This window comes from Enhydra lutris, unplaced genomic scaffold, assembly GCF_002288905.1.
Source record: "Enhydra lutris kenyoni isolate GAN:26980312 unplaced genomic scaffold, ASM228890v2 scaffoldscaffold155, whole genome shotgun sequence".
Taxonomy (NCBI): Eukaryota; Metazoa; Chordata; class Mammalia; order Carnivora; family Mustelidae; genus Enhydra; species Enhydra lutris.
In genome coordinates, this window is record NW_019154239.1 from 165931 (window position 1) to 186011 (window position 20081).

Below are 20081 nucleotides of genomic sequence, written 5' to 3' on the forward strand. Positions count from 1 at the left end.
CACTTCATTAATTTTCAAATGAACACTAGGGAGGCATCACTCTGAGCTTTGCGGGGATAGTAGAGACTGAGCTACTAGGGGGTCTAGGGTGCTTGGGATTCATTCCCTGGATTTGTTCTGTGATGGAAATTTCGATGCTGGGCACTCAGGCATGTTTGGAAGGTGCCAGAGAGCAGGCACGAAATCCTCCCATCCTGCAAGTTACCCCAAGTGGAAAGGAATTTGCATGGTAGGCATTCCTGCAAACCTACCGCAATTTGATTCATTTGAAAATGGAAGAAGAGGTAAGACACCACTTCGTATGCCTAAGCCTTTCTCCAAGAAGGAAGAAACCCCAGACAAAAACAGATCATAAAACTCTGGGTATCCTGACACCGAACTGAGGCAAATTAATGCTGGGACACAAGCTCATTCTTCTTGATTACATTTAAAAGCATGTTCCTGTTGTCAGTTTGCATGTGTTCTGTGTTGGAAAATGAGCACCCTGGGTCTAATGAGAAGCGGATAGTGAAAACCCACCCTGCCGCCACGGCTCCGGGAAAACCTCCACGTCCGCGGGTCACGGCCCGTGAAGTCTAGCAGATGTGCTGCACTTGAACAACTGGGCGGCCGCCTGTACTGATTCCCGCGGCCACCATGGAGAGGCAGCCACTGCAACCGTTTGCCAGGCTACATGGAGACGAAATCTACATTTACTTCCATCCCCCGTGGGCACTGCAGGAGGCAAGCCACATCTGGCCAGCCTGGCTCCAGATGTCACGAAAGCCAACCTTTGCAGAGCGTCCTTGCACGGAGGGCATGCGCTGCACCGTGCTTTGCTCACAACCACCCTAAGCGGGTGCGTGGAGGGAGCAGCAGCAGAGGCAGGAGATGGGGAGGGCTTCCCAAAGCCACCAGCACCCGAACTTGGCACTCGGAGGTCCCTCTAGGCAGAGCCCTGACCTGGGCACCCACTCACTTGACTTCTTTACATCTCCTCAGTGGTTCTGTGTATTGGGCATGAAGATCTCAGGAAACGGGGGCTGGGAGAAGCTGCAGGCAGCTGCGGGAGAAGCTACCCTTCCTCTCCCCAGGTGCTGTCCTAAGAGCTTCACACCATAAGGCTCAGCAGCTCCATGAGGTGGCTGCTGCTCCTGACCCACATCTGAGCGATGAGGCACTGGGGCTCCTGGAAATCAGTAACTTGCCCAAGGGTACACAACTTGTGAGCACAGAGATTCTGATGGGGGCAGTCTGATGGGAGTGCATTGGCTGAACCCCGTGCTGGATGTCTGATGTCTCCCCTGCCTGCCCTTTCACCTCGGTTCCTCCCTGTGTTCAGACCAACGGAGCCAGCCCGGTCCACGCACTCATGTACTGCCGCACAGCCCAGAGGCCGCTGGGAGATCCTCTGCCGGCGGACCCTGGTTTCAGTGCTAGCCAGACAAGCCAGAGGGCTTACTGCTCTGCACTGTGCCTATTTCACCTGTCCACTCCATACCCACAGGTACCTGCACCAAAAAAAACTATTAGTTTGGCAGGGTATCAAAAACCCACTAAAATAAACAAAGTGAAACTCTTGGTAACCTTTCAGATTCAGACCCCTCTGAATGGGAGTTTTTATTCAAATGCCAAGCAAGGACAAATAATGTAAGACAATGGGTCCCTAAAAAGAGAGAGAGACAGGGAGAAAATTTTCTTAATTTTCTTTTTTTTGGGGGGAGGGAGCTGTTAGACCCTCAACTAGGTTAATTTCTTTTAGAACAAGAAAACAGATCTCGTCTGCTGCATCTAATGAGATCATTTCCCAAACCTTAGAATATAAAACTCCTGAGAAAGATTATTACCAAGAACAGAAATGTTCACCTATCCAATGGGTCAAACAGGTTTAGGGGAACAGTGTATAAGAAACCCCTTTCAGTAACATAGAAGACCCACTATGTTGTGAAGGTCCTGAGTAACTCTTAGGTAATGAAATCTGTGGGAACACTGTTCACTGCTACTCGGTGCTGAGAATGTTCTCTGGGAACTTCGTACTGGGCATCATTTTAGTGTTTTCCTTGGCTTGCCCATTTTATCCTGACAACGGCCCCAGGAAGTGGGCACCACTATTATGCCCATTCACAGGTGTGGGAATTGAGGCAGGGTTAAGTTAACTTGCTCATATCTAGTTTGTTCCAACCATTTGGAACCATCTAAAAGTTCCCAGAATAAATGCTGCTTTTCTCACCTCTTTGCCTTTGCGGTGAGCTATTTCTTCTGCCTGGAACTCACTTTCAACCCTCCTCCCTGGCTGTTCCCTATGTATATTTTGAGATTCTGCTTCTTCCCAAGGTTTCTATGACTAAGATGGTCATGATCCAAGGTGGATATGATCCAAGGCGGATCAGGAGCTCCTTCCCTGTGCCCTCACCACAATTACCATGTTGTCTTCTGTGACTGTGCACTGAGACTTCCTCATGGCAGGGCTGTGTTTTTGTTACCTCCTGTCCCCCATGCCAGTCATGGCACTCAGCAAACAGCAGATGCTCAATAAATGTTACCTAAAGAGAAAGCTCCCTATGACAGTGTATTTTTGCAGGAAAACAAAGCTCAAGGATGATCCTCGTACCAACAGCTCTGATTGACTGAGATCCCTCTGACATGTTAGCCACAATGTCAAGCCACGACACAGCACATATCCTTTTACCCTCACCAGAAGCTTTTTGGACATTTGGAAACATTATCCCCATTTTACAATGAGGCAAATCAAAGCAAAAGAAGGGTAATTCGTACAACCAGTGTGCAAGAACACCACACCTCAAGATCAAGAGAACCACCATGCAAACCCAAGACCATTCCATTCCAAAGTTCCTGCTCTTCACCCATGCTGTCCCATGCAGACACTGCGTAATTTGCATATCTGATTCTTTTTGTAACCAGAGCACTGAGATCTCTTCTAGAATGTCACTCTCCAAAGAAGAGTGCCTCTGCCCAGCCTCTTCTCTGTTGCCATCCTGGTGATGGTTGGAAAAATTAATCCTGTGCCGTTTTGCATTTGCTGCTTGTGAATCAAACTGTGAAAGCTAATTTAAAAACTTTCACACTTGGTTTGAATGAGGACTGCCAACGCTTTGGGAATGCTAAATTGTACACAATTAGCTCAAATGGCATGTGTTTAGGCATACCTAGCAGCCTCTCAAACGAGAAGGCTCCCATGGTCTCCCGATGAACCAAGGGAGAGTGAGAGAAGGTTCCAGTTAAAAGAAGAGAAGTGTAATTTGTTCGTGATGGGACTGTGCACGGATGTGTCTGTCCCAGTTTGCAATCCCGTTTAGATGGCATTCCCTCCCAGGAACATTTGTGCTTCACCCAGATCAGACTCTGGGACACACACACACACACACACCTGAGTTTAATTCCCAGCTGAGCCACCTATAGGCTACATGGCCTGGGGTGGATTAGGATTAGGTAAAACACTGAAGCCTTTGTTCTGTCAACCGTGAGACAGGTGTTAACACTGTGGTCATCATAAAGCTTTGCCAGGACTTTACAGTGCACATGAAACACCCCTTGCACGGAGCTGCACAGGTAAGAAGCCCGGTGACACTTGTTATCACGCACTACCCCCGAAGGATGTGCTCTCCTGCGGGCAGTGACCCAGTCCTGCCTTCCTTGATGATCCTGGCCCAGCTGTATGACTTTAGAGCCCCATGGTCTTCAGGATGATTATCTTTATTATCACAAATGTTAGTGATACTCTAGTCTGGACTCTGAATGGGTCACAGGTCTTGCCCGACACTTTGGCAGAATATCATGAACACAGCACTGAGCTGGACTTGGGGACTTGTGTCCCCCTGCTGGATCTATCTTTCCAACCAGCCAGGTGCCTCTACACAGACCGTCTGACCTCCAGGCACAACACCCAGCATACAGCATAGCGTGTAGCAAACAGCGTCCCACTAGTAAATGAAGAGGAGTCAGCGAGAGCCAGCAGAGACCACGAAAAAGCCACTGCCTCCTGTCCAGGCTCTGGCATTACCCGCAAGTCCTAAATCAGCAACACTACCTTTCCTGAGCCATTCCCACATCTCAATAGTAAGGCCTTACAGCTAAGCGACATCCAGTATCTGATCATCTGACTCGGAAATTCTATCATCTTTCATCTACCAAATGGGAAAGGGAAAAAAAAAAAGATTTAATAAAAGAATTTTAATAACAGCAGTTCAGNAAAAAAAAAAGATTTAATAAAAGAATTTTAATAACAGCAGTTCAGTTCTAAAGCGAAAATAACCATAATTACCGGAGCCTTCATAATGATGAAAATCTGATTAAAGGGGATGAGATGGTGATCGTGCATCAGGCCCCCACAATCAGGGAGGGGGCAGTAAGGGGGCCACGTGGGAAAAGACTCTGCACTGCTTACTTTTCCACCTTGCATTGTACTCTACTCCCTGCAGAGCAAGGGCTGTTTTAATGAGCAGCTGATGAAAAAGGAGAAAGAGTAACATTTGCTGCACTACTGTTGTAGGTCAGGAACTGGCAGGCACATTAGAAATGGGCTGGTGCAGACATTTTCACCACTGTTTAAAAAACAAAAACCCTTGGGCACCTGGCCGGCTCAGTGGGTTAAAGCCTCTGCCTTCAGCTCCGGTCATGATCCCAGGGTCATGGGATCGAGCCCCGCATCAGGCTTTCTGCTCAGTGGGGAGCCTGCTTCCTCCTCTCTCTCTGCCTGCCTCTCTGCCTACTTGTGATCTCTGTCAAATAAATAAATAAAATCTTAAAAAAACAAACAAACAAACAAAAAAAACCCCTGAGGCTGGGAGAGGTCACTGGTCCAAGGTGACAGCTCAGCTCAAAAACGCAAGGGGGGCGTCAGGCTGGAGCTCAAGGCTGCCGCTCGCCCAGGCTGCACCCCCTGGGCCTCACAAAAGGGCTTCACCAGACTGAGTAATGCTGAAATCATGGCTTCACCACCGTCAGCTCCTAGGTGGCCACTCATACTAATTTCAAAGAAGTGAAGGAAGAGGAGGGAGACGATGGAGGTGGAATCCAGGGAACACTGCAGCTCCAACCTGCTTTCACAGGGAGGAGAGCTCAAAAGCCTTCTGTACATTGTACTTGAAGTAAAGTAACTTTACTGACAGATACTTTGAGGCAGAAACAATTAGTATTTGAAAACACTCATCCTTTCAACAAATAATTAATGGTTAAATATTCATCTATTCATCAAATACTGAAACGTCAATTCTCAGAAAGACCTTCTGGGCCACCTCACTCAAAACGAAACCACCAGGCTTCTTAGCTCTCCCCTGCTTTTCTGTTCACACTTTAATTATTACAATACACGTACAGATGCATATTTATAAATTTATTTATAAATTTATTTAAAAATTTAATTTATTTAATGTATTTATTGTCCTCTCAATGTCCCGGAAATGGAAGCTCTCCCCTGATGAGAATCTCTAATCTGTTTGGTCACGGCACCTGGAATGGTGTGCGGGACACGGGAAGCCCTCTGATATGTATCCCATGGAGGAAGGACTTAAAAGCTGCACTTAACAGCAGAGGAAGTGGAGACACCATTTTCCTGACCTAATGTCATGTTCTCAAAACATAGTGAGTTTTGTTTTGTTTTGTTTTTTTAAGTCTCTACATGACTCTATATATGCTATCTACTTCCTTCAATTGCTCATTCAACCCTCTAACAAATATTTATTGAGTGCCTATGCTGTCCCAGGCACTGTTTCTGGTGCTCAGATTCAACTGGTGAACAAAACAGAGGTCCGCACACCTTACGTTCTGGTGGAGAAAACCAAGTAGAGCAGACCTTCTGGAACACTGGGTAGAAGTAAGAGTGACAGCATCAAACAGGTTGAGGAGAGAGAGTGATGGGGCAGACGGGAAGTTGGCGGTGGGGGTTAGTCTTAGTTAATGGGAGAGAAGACCCCTCTGAGCAGGTCAGGCTGTCAACAAAGATGAGCCCCACAAAGCAGGAGGAGACCTAGAGTCAGCAGCTCGGGACCAGGGCCACTCCACCTCATCCACACAGCCCAAACCTTTCTCATCTTTAACCCTCAACTTCCTCACCTGGTACTGCGGGAATAGGAACCTCTGCCCTGCCTGCCTTGTGACACAGGCCTGCTGGGTGTGCAAAGGATACAAATTTCCTGCTATAAGACAAATGAGTCCTAGGAATATAAGGTATTGCATGGAAGCTAGACAAGAACACTGTATGGTCTATTTGTAAGTTGCAAGAAAGCTGATCTTAAAAGTACTCACAATAAAAAAAAAACAAAAAACATACATGAGTGTGTTGTAAACGTTAGCAGAACTGATTCTGGCGATCATTTCATACTGTATTCATGGATCAAATCATGACGCCATGCACCTAAATCTAATACTGTGTGGCAGGACAGTCATGGCTCAATTAAAACAAGATTTCCGGTGGCTTTTTATACTTCTGTGTTTTAGTACTTAGATTTACAAGATAAATGGTCCAGGTTTAAACTGATGCATGAGAAATGTGTGTAATGAAACACGCCACCATCCTAGGAGAGCCATCCTGAAGTAATAGGAGTTGTGGTTTTCTAGACATTTGGACAGTTTTTTTGTTTGTTTGTTTGTTCAAGTAGGCTCCACATTCAGCACAGAACCCAGCATGGAACTCATGCCCCAGAATCGAGACCTGAGCTGAGATCAAGAGTCAGACGCTTAAACTGACTGAGCTACCCAGGTGCCCCTGAAGTGGTTTTAAAGCAACAACAATAAGAAATCCCAGCGCCCTCAATCTTAAGATGAAGGGGTTGCAGCATTTGATTTCTATGATCTCTTCCTATTCTAATTTGTGAAGATTCTAGCGATATGAAACAGCCTTATGAACTCTAATTTGCTGCACAAATGAATGAGATAATGGTGGTCACTCTGGATTTTCATCATTATTTCAATGATCTACTTCGGCTCCGGAGTTCAGAGCCCCAGCATCACAGCGTCCTTCAGACCCATTTTATTTCAGTGATTTCAAGATCTCCCTGAAAATGTAACCTGAATGGTAATTTCATTCCTAGAAATGTTTTGTTGTCTAAACCATAATTTAAGTGCCCGTTCTTAATTCTGCTAATTATCAGCACTAACGAAAGACAAAAATAGCATAGCAAACCAAAAAGGCCTATTCTAATTTGGTTTTAGGNAAAATAGCATAGCAAACCAAAAAGGCCTATTCTAATTTGGTTTTAGGTTGTATTTTTTTTTAAATGTATCAGATCTGCTTTCCCAATCCTATCGTGCCTGAGTTAGTACAAAAAAGAACAAGCTCTAGGTAAGCAAGGAACACAGGGTACAAAGAGGGGTTCCCATGCCGCTGTCTGTGGATGGGCTTCAGGGCTCCAACTCCACCAACATGGTAGCAAACCTTGTCTGTTTCCATTGTAACCTTAAGGAAATGAACAAAACCTGAAAACTTCTCAGATTCCCTCCTGGGTGGAGCCTCTGGTCCTTTGATCTACTGCCTGTAGCAATCAAGGGCATTCGGTTGAGCACAGGAGTATAAACTCACCTCCAGTGACACCTCAACAAGAGCCTAACAGAGATAAGCAGATGTGCTCCCCATGTATGGAGCGCTGCCCTTGTGCTGCTGAGTCGGTGAGAGATGGGTACAGACATTTCCCTGCCCCGTGAAGCTCACGGTCTACAGTAGGAAACACACCACCAGTAAGAAGTCGGCCAAACTGTCCCAGGGCTAAAAGAGCTGCAAAGGAGACAGAGGGACAGCTGAAGATGGGGACCAGCTGGGTTCAAGTTTGAAGATGGAAGGAGACCCTACATGTGGGAGGCAACCACTGATCTATGGCTTCTGAGAGAAAGAACGGGTGTAAAATAAGTGAAGTCAATACTTACGCGTCAGGCCCAGGAGTGCATGTCCCATAGTTACCGCCTCATGTAAGCGCTCAAGTGCAGGGCAGCTGGATTTTCTCTCCCTGTTGTACAGGTGAAGCTGAGACTCAGGGCGGTGACATACCTTTCCCCACGTAACATCCCATGCCACAGCCAGTCCCCAAGAAAACCAAATCGAATGACTTTCTCACACTATCCAAGTGTGCCTTCTCCACGGCCACTTCTCCAGTCTGATTTGCAGCCAACTCTCGCCCTTCTGCCTGACTCAGAGCAATGATACAAAGCCTGAGCAATGTCACTTGGCCTTTCCCATCTAGAAAAGCCTCTTTTAGTTACCCGTGGTTTGGAATTCTCTTCTCTCTCTGGTAACATTCCAAAGTTCTCCAGAGAAGCAGCCAGACCTGCTGCCCCTGGCCTAGCCCCTTTGTTCTTCAACGACAGTGTCCCTCTGCCTCTCAAGGCAGCCAACTGTAAGTCCAGCCACCCGTAAGAAAGGCCATGAGTGACGACAAAAAATTCAGACCCATTTCCTTCCCTCCTGGGAACAAGAAACCTTCAGGCCCCCAAGTTCTGGGCAAGCGACCTTGACCCTCCCCACCATTTGAAAGACCCTGCACCCTTCAAGCCTTCTTCGTCTGTGACCTTGGGTCCTTGGAAACCACCTGTCTTTGTTCCAATTGTCTTTGTTTTCACCTCTCTTTTCTGCTCTGAGACGTCTTCCATCCCAAATCATCAGGTGTTGGTAATGATCTCTCTCTGAGCCTGCCTCTTTGTAAATCAACCACGTTTTGGGTCAAACATTTTTTGTCTTGTGTGTGTGTGCGTGTGGGTGTGTATGTGCGTGTGATGGGTTTTTGTGGCCCAGCCTAGAGCAGCACCCACGAGGACTGAGCATCATACCTTCTGCCTTTAATTTTCTGACATTAATCATGGAAAGATGCGATACCTTTGCTCTAAATGGGTAAGAGAGGGGGGAAAAAAAGGCAAGTTCCTTGAAGAGGGTCCTCAGGGTTTTGAAACGTTTGAAAATTATCTCTTTTCCATTAATGCACTGAGTAACATATTTCCCCCGCTGCTAAATGACACCTTTCAGGACTGATGATTAACATATAGTCATACCACTTAGGCCCCTTCCAGGAAAAACGTAACATGCGTTATTTCAGTGTCTGTGCGGGAGCTCCACAGCCGCCACTTGCATAGGATGGGGAGGATTCTTCCTCCTCAGGGGAAACAAAAATAAAGGTAGTAACAAAATGAACTACATGCGTCCGTACTTTGTGCAAGGGTCGCCACAAAGACATACATTTTTACGACTAAAATACCGGCGGAAGCCTCTTTTCCTTAACAATTACGGAAGTGGCATCTCACTCTTTTGTAGCCATCCTGAGCCAGACCCAGTTATTCATGGGCAAGAAATGACAGGCCTCGAATCCTTTGCCTCTACAGCAGAAGGTCACTGCAATTGGCCCAAATATTTGTAAACGGACCTAATTCCTTAAACGGCCACATGGCCAAGAGCCCAGTTCTCCTCCCCTTACCCCACAGGGACACATCATCTTGACTCGCAGCCCCGACCATCTCTCCTGTGTTGAGAACTTACTGCGCACTGAGCCTCGTGCTAAGCTAAACATTGGTCGAGTCATTTCACCAGCATATTCAGGAGGCAGACGTTCGATTTCCCCTTGTTCTTTGTATTTCAGTGAGGACGCTAAGGCACAGAGAGCCTTAGGACTGCCCTTAGGTGCCACCAGCTTCCAAGGGGCAGAGCCAGGATCCGAATGCAGATCTGTTTGATGTCATCCCACTGTACTTCCTCCTCGTTTGCCATCATCAGCCACTGATAGAGGTGACTTCTCCTCTAGGTTCCGAGCTGTGTAATAACCAACCACACGCTAACGCTCGGTTGACCGCGTGAACCGAGTAGTGAAACATGCACAGGAAAAGCACAACACGTGGCCCTGAGACTTGAAGGGAAGAACTTTTCTCTGTACTCAGACACCTCTGTAAGCTGCTTCTCAGGGAGCAAGGCGGCCACTCGAAGTTCCTGCCCAGCGGAGCCAAAGGCACACCTGTACCTCTGACTGGCACTAAGAGGGGACAATGACCTTGGAAACAAAAGAGAAATAAATCCCAAATTCCCGGGGACTCCACACAAAGTCAAGACATCTGGCATCAGGGGCCTCCAAAGACAGAGAGCTGCCGCAGTCCCATGCACGGACATTAAGATAAAATCCAAGTCCGCTCCGTGGGCGATTCTGGTAAACCTTGCAAACCACAGCCTGTGGGTTTGTAAAATGATTCCGTGGATGCAGGTCAGTTAGCCTCTACTAGAGATCTCTGAGCACATATGGCAGAAGCCAGAGATACAGAAATCCACAGGACAAGGCCCCTGACCTCAGAGGGCTGGAAGGAAGCAGAAGAGACAGGGTACGGAGGGAGCCGGGGCAGCACCCCACTTCTGCACCCCCACCACAGGCCAGGTGCTCAGCTAGTTGCCTCACGGTTACCTCCTTAACATTCTGAAGAGATGCCCCGTGATCTGCTGCCTACAAACAATGCAATTTCAGAAATATGTGTCACTTGTTCGAGTTTCAAAAATTAGTAAACAGCAGATCTGAGACCCAAACTTCGATTTTTCAGACTCCAAAGACTTTTATTTTAACCACTACACTGCTTTGGCTCCACACTCAGAATCCTACTGCAGCATCATCAGGACAGCCAACAAAGGTATTAGTAAGTCTAAGGGGAGCTGCAAGGAGGAAGGAATTCATTTGTGGACACAGAGGAAAGGCAGGGTTATCTTTCACAGGGCGAACATCTAAATCAGGGTTTGAAGCCTAAATAGGAGTTCGCTGGGCAGTTAAAAGAGGGAGTTAAACACTCAAGACAGGAAGAACTCAGAAGCCCAGAGGCATAAAAGACCACAGCATTTCCAGGAATCCTGTACAGCAATTTTTAAAGTGCTACTAGGGATAAAGATAACAAGTTAGCTGCAGATGTAGACAGGAAACAGAAAACAGGCTAAAGCGTCATGCATGTGCACGTGTGCACAAACATCACTTACACACGAACACACACAATCTTTTTGTGGGATTTTCCCAGAGCAGGGACAAACTTGAGTTTTACTAGACCCCTGGTGTGAGTAAAAACAAGCAGAACTCAGCAGAGGCCATCACTGACTTTCATGGGGCCATTCAGCTGCAAAGAGCACAGGCTGCTGACCCCGAGCTTATATAAAAACCTTGGACCTTGCAGAGAGAGGCAACAGTCTCAGATTAAGCAATTATAATGAAGGTCATGCCAAAGCATAAATACATTAATTGGCTCCATATTAGAGACCTGCCATCAGAATTAATTGGACATTTTCCTAGACTGGCTCCTATACTTTCCTTTGACTCTGTCCATTTTACAGATGAGACAACAGAGATACAAAGGGCAGCTCTTGATCTACTTTAAACAGCAATTCTGATCATTATATTACTTAATCCAGGTGGAGTCCCTAAAAGAGAGCCTGATGCCCTATGTGCTCACTAAATGTAAACTACTGTCCGCATTTATTCCTGTGAACATTCAACAACTAACACCTGTTGCAATTTACTAAGAGGGGGTTATGCCTGTACCTCCTCAATGACATCAACTACAGCACACCAAATTCCTTTTCCTTCATCTTTTCCTGCTAGTGTCTGTCACCATCTCTGAATAAGTGATATGAGAAGCTGTTTTCAGTTCCTTGGAGACCTTTCTGTGCAGACACAGTGGTGAAATATTTGGATTAAATACTGTGTAATTCACAAGATAGGTTACTGCTTTTTGTTTCTTCAGTAAATTCCACACAGTGAATTTCCAGTGCAATTTCAGGACTTCAAAATATTTGGCCAGATCATTAAAAACCAATCAATATGAGCCTTTGAACGCTTACTCATTCATAAGCCGATTGGATCTATTTCCTTGTCTTCGAATGGCCGGTTGCATCGATTTGTCGTCTTAGCGACCTTAAGATCAAAGTCAGCGGTTCTTAAACTTTCGGAGGTGGCACACCCCCTTCGAGGCGACAAAACCTTGGACACTCCCTCCAGACAAATGCCCATCAAGAATTCGGAATCCCGGCCACAATCTCCCCTGTGGCTCCAAGGGTGACAGATGATGGGATGGCCAGGGTCACTGGTAGAGGGGGTGTCTAGAAAAGGGGGTGCCTGTAACATACAACAGTTTCCAAATCAAAAGATGAAGGAGGGAGGCCCAGACAGTTCTCTCCCAGAACAAGATTCCAAATCCCCCATTTCATGGGGATCGGTGGGCTAACCGTACCTCGATTTTTTGTGTGCAATTTCTGCACAAAATGGGGGTCATAGCAGTTCTCCCTTCGTGGCGGTGTTGCAGAAATGAAATGAGATGACCCATGACCATGGCACAGTGCCTGGCCCAGTATAAGCTCTTCATAAACACGACCTACTGCCACCATGTTAGGACGCAGGACACTGGGACCTGTAAGAGGAACGAGCTGCCCACAGGTGCCCATCTCCTCGGTGGCAGAGTTGGAGGAGATGCTGAGATGCTGAGATGCTGAGGGGCTTCCAGAAGAGAGCTTACAAGTGAGCCAAATGCCAGAGTTAACAAACCAGGGCATCTAGAAAGAAGTGCTAAAATCAGCTGCTACTTGTCTGTGGCTCAGCTGTTCCATTGCACCAGCTGCACTAAACTTTCAGACGTGTCTTAGCACAGCACAGAATCACCCCATCCTATATTCACCCCATCAGCCTCAAATCTAATTTCATTCCTTTAGAGGCTGGCTTTTTTTTTTAAAGGGGGGCCTAATATTGGATATCCATTCCTATTTATAGTAAAAGGACATTTCCTAAGAAAGTGCCTCGTAAGGATTCAGATCTTCTTTCCTCAGCAATTCCACCCCCCCTCCCCGGCCATTTTGGGTCTATTTTGATTCCTTTCCTGATTGAAACACATCTCAGAGGTTCCCACTGCTGAAGAAGGAGAAGCTTCCCAGCAGGTCCATAGCCATGGGGTGTGCCCAGGGCCAGCATTAATGGGACGGGGCCCCAGAGAAGCCAGCACTGCCCCAGCTTTGGAGATGGGGAGAAATCATCTCAACACTAAATGCCAAGTCTGTTTCTAGAAGAGTGGTGAAGAGCTAGCCCAAATAAAAACTCCAAGATTATAGTTATCAGTAGCATGGGAAGTTGTTTAAAATAAAAAGATGAGCCATCAGATGTGTGGTCTAGTCACAGCAATGAGCCAAACTGGGACAAGAGACCATGGTTACTGGCCCTATGCTGCCATTTCCTAGAGAGGGAACCCAAGCAGGGTACTGGGAGAGGGAAAAGCAGACTCCCTGCTAAGCAGGGAGCCTATTGTGGACTCAATCCCAGGACCCTGGGATCATGACCTGAGTCGAAGGCAGACACTTAACTGACTGAGCCACTCAAGCGCCCCGACCACGCCTTTCCTTCTGCTGCCCAGGAGAAGCCCAACTGATTCATACCATAGCCAGCCCGTGCCCAGAGCTGCCGTTTGAACCCAGCTGCCCCACCCACAACTGAAGTTCATTCTAGAATAACACACTAGCTCTATGTTTTTGGTTCCAGGAATATTCATTCATTCGCAAGGATTTAGTAGCCCAGCACTATGCATGGCCCTGGGGACACTCTAAGAGGCAGGAGGGACACAGAATACACTCAGAGGTATGGACAAAGAAGAGGCTGTCACCAAAGCATCTGCTGCATCTTCATGACAGAGTTTTCTGGAAGGTTGGGACACTAACGAGTATGTGAGCATGCTAACTCACAAGTGTTTATTGCAGACTCTATCCTGTGTGAGAGCACCAAGAAGAGCTACCAAGTCCTGCTGCTAACGGCAAATCTTCCAGATCTAGCTCCCTGCTTGGCATCTGGAAGGCAAACTAAAAATATCAATTAACGAATGCTTCTGTAGACACAGTTACACTTGAATCTCTAAGAGCACGAGTCCTATGTATTTCATAGTTCATTTGTTTACCTAGCAACCAACATTTACTAAACATATACTATGTGCAAAGAGATGCCGTGGGAAACAAAGAGAGATGTAAGACGTACGTGACACCCGAGTCTCGATACTCGCAGATAGAAATAACTTCACAGAAGATGTCTGAAGCCTGCATCTAGCCATGCATTCAAAGCATTTTTTGTATAAAGATTTTATTTATTTATTTGACAGAGAGAGAGAGAGATCACAAGTAGGCAAAGAGGCAGGCAGAGAGAGAGAGAGAAAAGCAGGCTCCCTGCCAAGCAAAGAGCCTGATGTGGGGCTTGATCCCAGGACACACTGGGATCATGACCTGAGCCGAAGGCAGAGGCTTTAACCCACTGAACCACCCAGGCACCCCACTCCTCCCTATTCTTATAGAACACTTATTAAATAGTTTTTACAGAAACCATTTTAAAATATATCCTGCTCTACGGACGTTGTCAACCACTGTTTTCCAGAGGCATCTGTAGGAAGGCTTGAAAAGCATTTCACTCTGCGCTAACCCCTAATTCTAACATAACAAAAGGGATGTGGTGCCCACAGCTCCCTCTGTTTCGTAGTTCCTTAAGGAAAGGATAAATCTAAGGCTAGTTCAGGACCTGAAAGTAAGCTACTTTGTCAAGGTTTAAGGTTCAGTAAACAGCAATTGAGATCTCTTGTATTTCTGACAAAACTGCAAAGGCTGGTTTTGTTCTTGGAGATGAGAGAGTAATGGAACCGTGCTTCCATTGGATGGCCAGCAGGTTTCCACGACCTCTGTTCTCAGAAGTCTGTCCTTGCAGTGTCCTGCCCATTGGGTCTGACAGCAGTCTTAGAGAAAAAGGGAGATGTGATTCAACCAGTGTCAGTGAAGGGATTGCTTTGAATAAAGCTGAACCTGCATTGGCTCTGGTAATGTGATAAGATCTAAGAGAATGGTCTCATCATTGTTCTCTCCCTGCACCATGTTGATAAAGCCTGAGAGATAGCCGGCTCATACACGCCGCTCACAAGGTGGTGGGACGCTGGGAACTTTAGTCTAGCAGGGAAGGATAATGAGCACATTCTTGAATCAAGTTTCTGGATTATAGATACCTTTGCCTATCTGTCTGGATGAATGTCCTCTCTCTCGCTCTTTTCAGTCATCTGTCTCAGGGGCCAGCAAAGAAAGGAACCAGCTAAGAAATATCTGTGGCCTGGCAGGCCGTTTGGTCTCTTCTGCAACAACTAAGATCTGGTGTCGTAGCTCAAAAGCAGCCAGAGACAAGACAGAAATGACTGTGTTCCAGTAAAAGTTGCTAAAACAGGCCCGTGGGCCCCATGCAGCCCACTGCCTGTTTTAGCAACTTTTACTGGAACACAGTCATTTCTGTCTTGTCTCTGGCTGCTTTTGTGCTGCGTGCCTGAATCTGAGTGTGTGTGTGTGTGTGTGTGTGTGTGTGTGTGTGTGTGTGTGTGTGTATTCATCTACCTTTAAAAATAATTTGAGGGATGCATGGGTGGCTCAGTGGGTTAAGTCTCTGCCTTTGCTCAGGTCATGATCGGGCTCTCTGCTCAGAGATGTAATGATTTATTTATGTAATGTGATATAATGATTTATTATTTCCATTTTGCAGATGAGGAGATTGGGAGCCAGTAAACACCTTTCTCAACTACAAAATAGCCAGCAGGGAACACATGTCTGTCTGCTTCCATTTATCTTCAAGCCTCAATGCCACAGGTGCTTGAACAATCAGTGCCAAGAGGACTTTTGGTGATGACGGAAATGATCTCTATCTGTGCTATCCACCAACTCTCCTACCCCAGCCACTAGCCACGGGACATGACTGAGCCCCTGAAATGTGGCTAGTAGGGCTGAGAAACAGGATGTTTTCTTTTAATTAGCTGAAATGTGAATTGCCACAGGGCTCCCGTGGCTACCATGCTGGAGAATCTTTTCTCTACACATTCATGGCATTCCTTTCTTTTTTTTTTTTTTTAAGATTTTATTTATTTATTTGACAGAGATCACAAGTAGGAAGAGAGGCAGGCAGAGAGAGAGAGGAGGAAGCAGGCTGCTGAGCAGAAAGCCTGATGAGGGGCTCTATCCCAGAACCCGGGGATAATAACCTGAGCCAAAGGCAGAGGCTTTAACCCACTGAGCCATCCAGGTGCCCCTGGCATTCCTTTCTTAAGTACAAAGGCTATTAGAATCAGTTTTACAGAAACCACCAAACTCCTCTCCCTAAAAATGTCCAGTTTTACCTTCTGTTACTAATCAAGGAGCCAACAGATCCCAGCAGGTTAGAGGAAAGCTGGAGGTGGGGAGTGGACAGTAGACATAGGAAGAGAAAGCAAGAACTGTGCAAAAACAGAGCACACGCTAAAGGAACACAGCAAGCTGGGGGCACTTCTTGTTGGGCCAAAGCACCTGAAGCATTTTAATAAGCTATCAGGTGAGTAGGCAAAGGCACAAAAAACAGAAGCAGCCAGAAGTCTGGGGTCATTCAGAACATACAATGCACCGGCTCTCAGCCACCATGTTAGGCTGCCCTTACTCTACTTGCTGTCCACGGAAGCACACAGAAGTTTGGATGCTCAAAACATTAGATGCAGGTTTTAGCAAAATCCATTTAACCTAGCATCTCCATGCTGAACAAGCCAGGTAAGTGATGTCTAACTGCGTCATGAACCACTTTCGAGAGTGAGGGGCCAGATTTTCTGGGGTCCTTTGGGAAGGTATGTCTTTTTTTCTCCCCCCAACTTTTCATGTTAACCTTCGATACAGATTCCAGGATACTGTAGTTTGTCGGGGGGGGGGGGGGGACACACTTTGAGTTGTTAACTTTGTATTCTGATCATTTGAATGGTTGATGGCAAAACAAATTATTGATTGCTCTTTGACTTCACAATTTTAACATTTCATCAGCTGAGATATTATGCTAATTATAAAAATGCATGCTAGCACAGAGGTTAAAAACATGAGCTATGAAATCACACCGTCTGGTTCAAACACTGGCTCTGCCACTTCACAGATACGTGACCTTGACTTGTGCTCTATACCTTGGTTTCCTCATCTATGAAATGGAATTAAGATTAGAATCTACCTCCTAGGGATGGTCTAACTACACACAGAGAACCAGATTGTAAACACTCGTTATCAAGTCAAGGACCCAGCTCCTCCAATGACCTTGAAAAAGTCATTGGTCTGTAAAAAGTCTGTAGGTTTTTTAATCTACAGACTGACAATAATAATATCTCCTCCACATGTGTATCTTAGAGGGTTCACTTGAGATAATGTAAATAAACATGCTTTCTGCAATAAAATGAGAACTGTTCATCTTATTTCCATACCCTAAATCTTTTTCTGGGGTTAGAAAGGAACTACGTATTCAATAGAAATAAGACATTAGAATCAGAAGGATCCTTAAAAATCATTTCACCCAATCCCCCAATCCAATGTGGCAATCCTCTGTAGTACCCTTTTCCCTCAAGTTTTTGAGCCTACGAAATGAGAAAGGGAGCGCCTTATCTCACATAAGCCATTTCACACTTAGACATTTCTTCAGCCAAAACTTGCTTTTTCTAACCTCCCCTCATTTGATGACAAACAGAAGAATTCAAATTCCCACTCCACAGAGCAGTTTTTAAAATGTTGGAAGACGGTGATTATGCTCCACACTTCCCCCACACACCCATCCCTGCCAACAGACACGTGTCTTGAAGTATAAATATCTCAGATTGCTTCTAGTACTTTTTGAATTCTTTAGGGACAATCTTTTTCTCTTTCTTTCTTTCCTTCTTTCTTTTTTTTCCTTTTTGGCCACTCAGCATTCTTCCTCCAGACACGCTCCAGTCTGATCGGTCCCCAGGCCACTGACATTCATAGAGTCTATGCCACATCCATGCCGTCACTGCCTGGCACGAGAGGCAGGTGTGTGTCCTCATGTACTTGAACTTCCGGCGGGTCCTCCAGACAGCAGAGACAAGAATCCAAGACCAAATTCTTCTTTAGCTACTAAATTCTTTAGTAAATCCACCCCAGGATAGAAAAGACATCTTGGGCAGCTTCCTGGAGACCTGTATAAACTTAAATCATCCCCCTCCCCCATCTCCTTCACAAGAACAGGCGGATACTCACCACATGCTATTTTGCTTTGATATTAATGCTTCGTGTCTAAGGGCAACAGTGTGCATTTAGTCCTAAATTTTACCATGTTTGACTCAATCAACCCTTCTTGTGTGTGAAGATCAGTTTTTAATTTTGGCTTTCTGGTTGCTGTGTCACCTGCCCATCAGGAAGGCATATCTAATCCACTTTCTCCCACCACACGCCCCCTCCCCCCAGAGGACACTACTTACAGGGTAAACGACCTCCACGTGATCGTCCAAGCTCACCAGAGATACTAGATATTTAAGTTCAGTCAACGTTGTTGAGTGTTTGAGCCAGGCCCACAAGCAGGGGAAGGAAATGCAGAGAGAAAGAAACAACAGTCCATGTATTTGGGGACACCTGTCGGGGGGTCTTCCACAGGCTACCAACATGGACACGAAGACTCAAATGTGGGGCCTGGGGCTGAGGCTATGGTGCACAATGACGACAGCCATCCATGTGATGGAGACCATCGAGGGAGGCCTGAGAGAGGGGAGGGCAACGGACTGGAGCCTTGACCAATGAGAAGGAGCTCAGCGGGCAGGGCTGGGGACCAGGGAGACAAGACAAACCTGTAGGCAATGGGTTTTTAAATGACGCAAGTGACAGAACTATTTTTTGTTTGTTTAGGGATATTCTTCTCCCTTCTGGAAACTCTGCTGAGTCGCAGTCCATAACCTATCTGTCCTCTCACAATCCTCTCCTCAACCGCAAGCGGCTTGTTTCACTGCTGTCTTTTCAACTGGGACTTTATAGTAAAAGGTATTTCTTTTCTATGGGAAAACGTAAAGCAAGACCATGCCCCGTTTACAAGTCGGGGGCGAACTGCTACCCCATCTGCCACAGTCAGATCCCTGGAGGTGCAGGCCTGGGCTTGGGGACCGGCCACACAGAGGCCTTTCAGAACTTTCTGGGTTTTGTCCCATTCCTTGCGGGGTGCCCACTCCGCTTTCATTTTCTATGTGGCCCTTTATTTCCTCTGGACATGGACTGCGAAGCTGGGTTTGGGTTCTGAGTGTGTGCTTGTCCAATACGGAAGTCCTTCAGCAGAAGAAATGCTCTCCGACTCCCAGTGGTGCTTTTGTTGATAAGCAGGCTTGTCACAGTTTGCCCTCGAATTCAGTCTCTAGTTTCTGCTTGAAATGATGAATGGTTGTGGGAGCCAGAGCTGAGGAACTCTCCCCTCACCTTCTCTTCTACTGGAGGTCCCCCGGCTCCCAGAACCATTGTCCCAGCCACACAGAACCAAAAGGCCGTGCAATGAAGAGTGACAGGTTTGTAGTTCATGGGTGCTCTTCCTCTGTGTGGAACGGAGAGAGGGTTGTGGATGAGGACTGCATCTCACTCTGTTTGGTTTCCTCAGCACTGTGCATAGCCCCAAGCATACACCAGGTGCCTAATTAATATTAGATATTAATATTAATATTAAATATTAAGTAAGAGAATAACAGGATGAATGGACAGATGGCACAGTTTCCTGATCTCAAAGGGAGATTGCTCTAATTAAATAAAATTTTAATAGTAACTCAGACCTGAGATTCTAGGCTTCTACCATTTTCTAAAATAAATGAGGGCACTGACAGGAATATTTACTTGAATACCATGCATATGCTTGAAAAGGCAGGCCAGATCTGAGAATCCCAGTAACCCGTGGAGTACAGAGGACCCAGATGCTTCTCATCAGCTCACCGATGTTTTAAGCACAGTGATAAGTGCCAGAATACCATTTATATAACCTAGAACATCAAAGCTCACAGGCCCGCATTTTATGGATACAGACGGTGAGGCTGAGGGAAGGGCCATGACTTGTCCAAGGTCACACAGCTAGTACGTTGGACTGAATTTACTGCTGCTTACTCATGAAAGCTGATCATTCACATTTAAGGCAGAAAACTGAGAGGCATCAGCCTGAGCCAGAATAGACCTAATGGATTCAATGAACGCTAGGGTTTCTGTCTTGCAATGAAGACCCAGCGAGTCTATGACACGGGGAGCCGGAGCTGAACTGAAAGAGATCACTGCTCTAAGGCCAACAGTGCTAGCTTATAATGCCAGTCCTACTTTCCCAGTGCTCCGGGTCCTCACTGACTATAGGGCT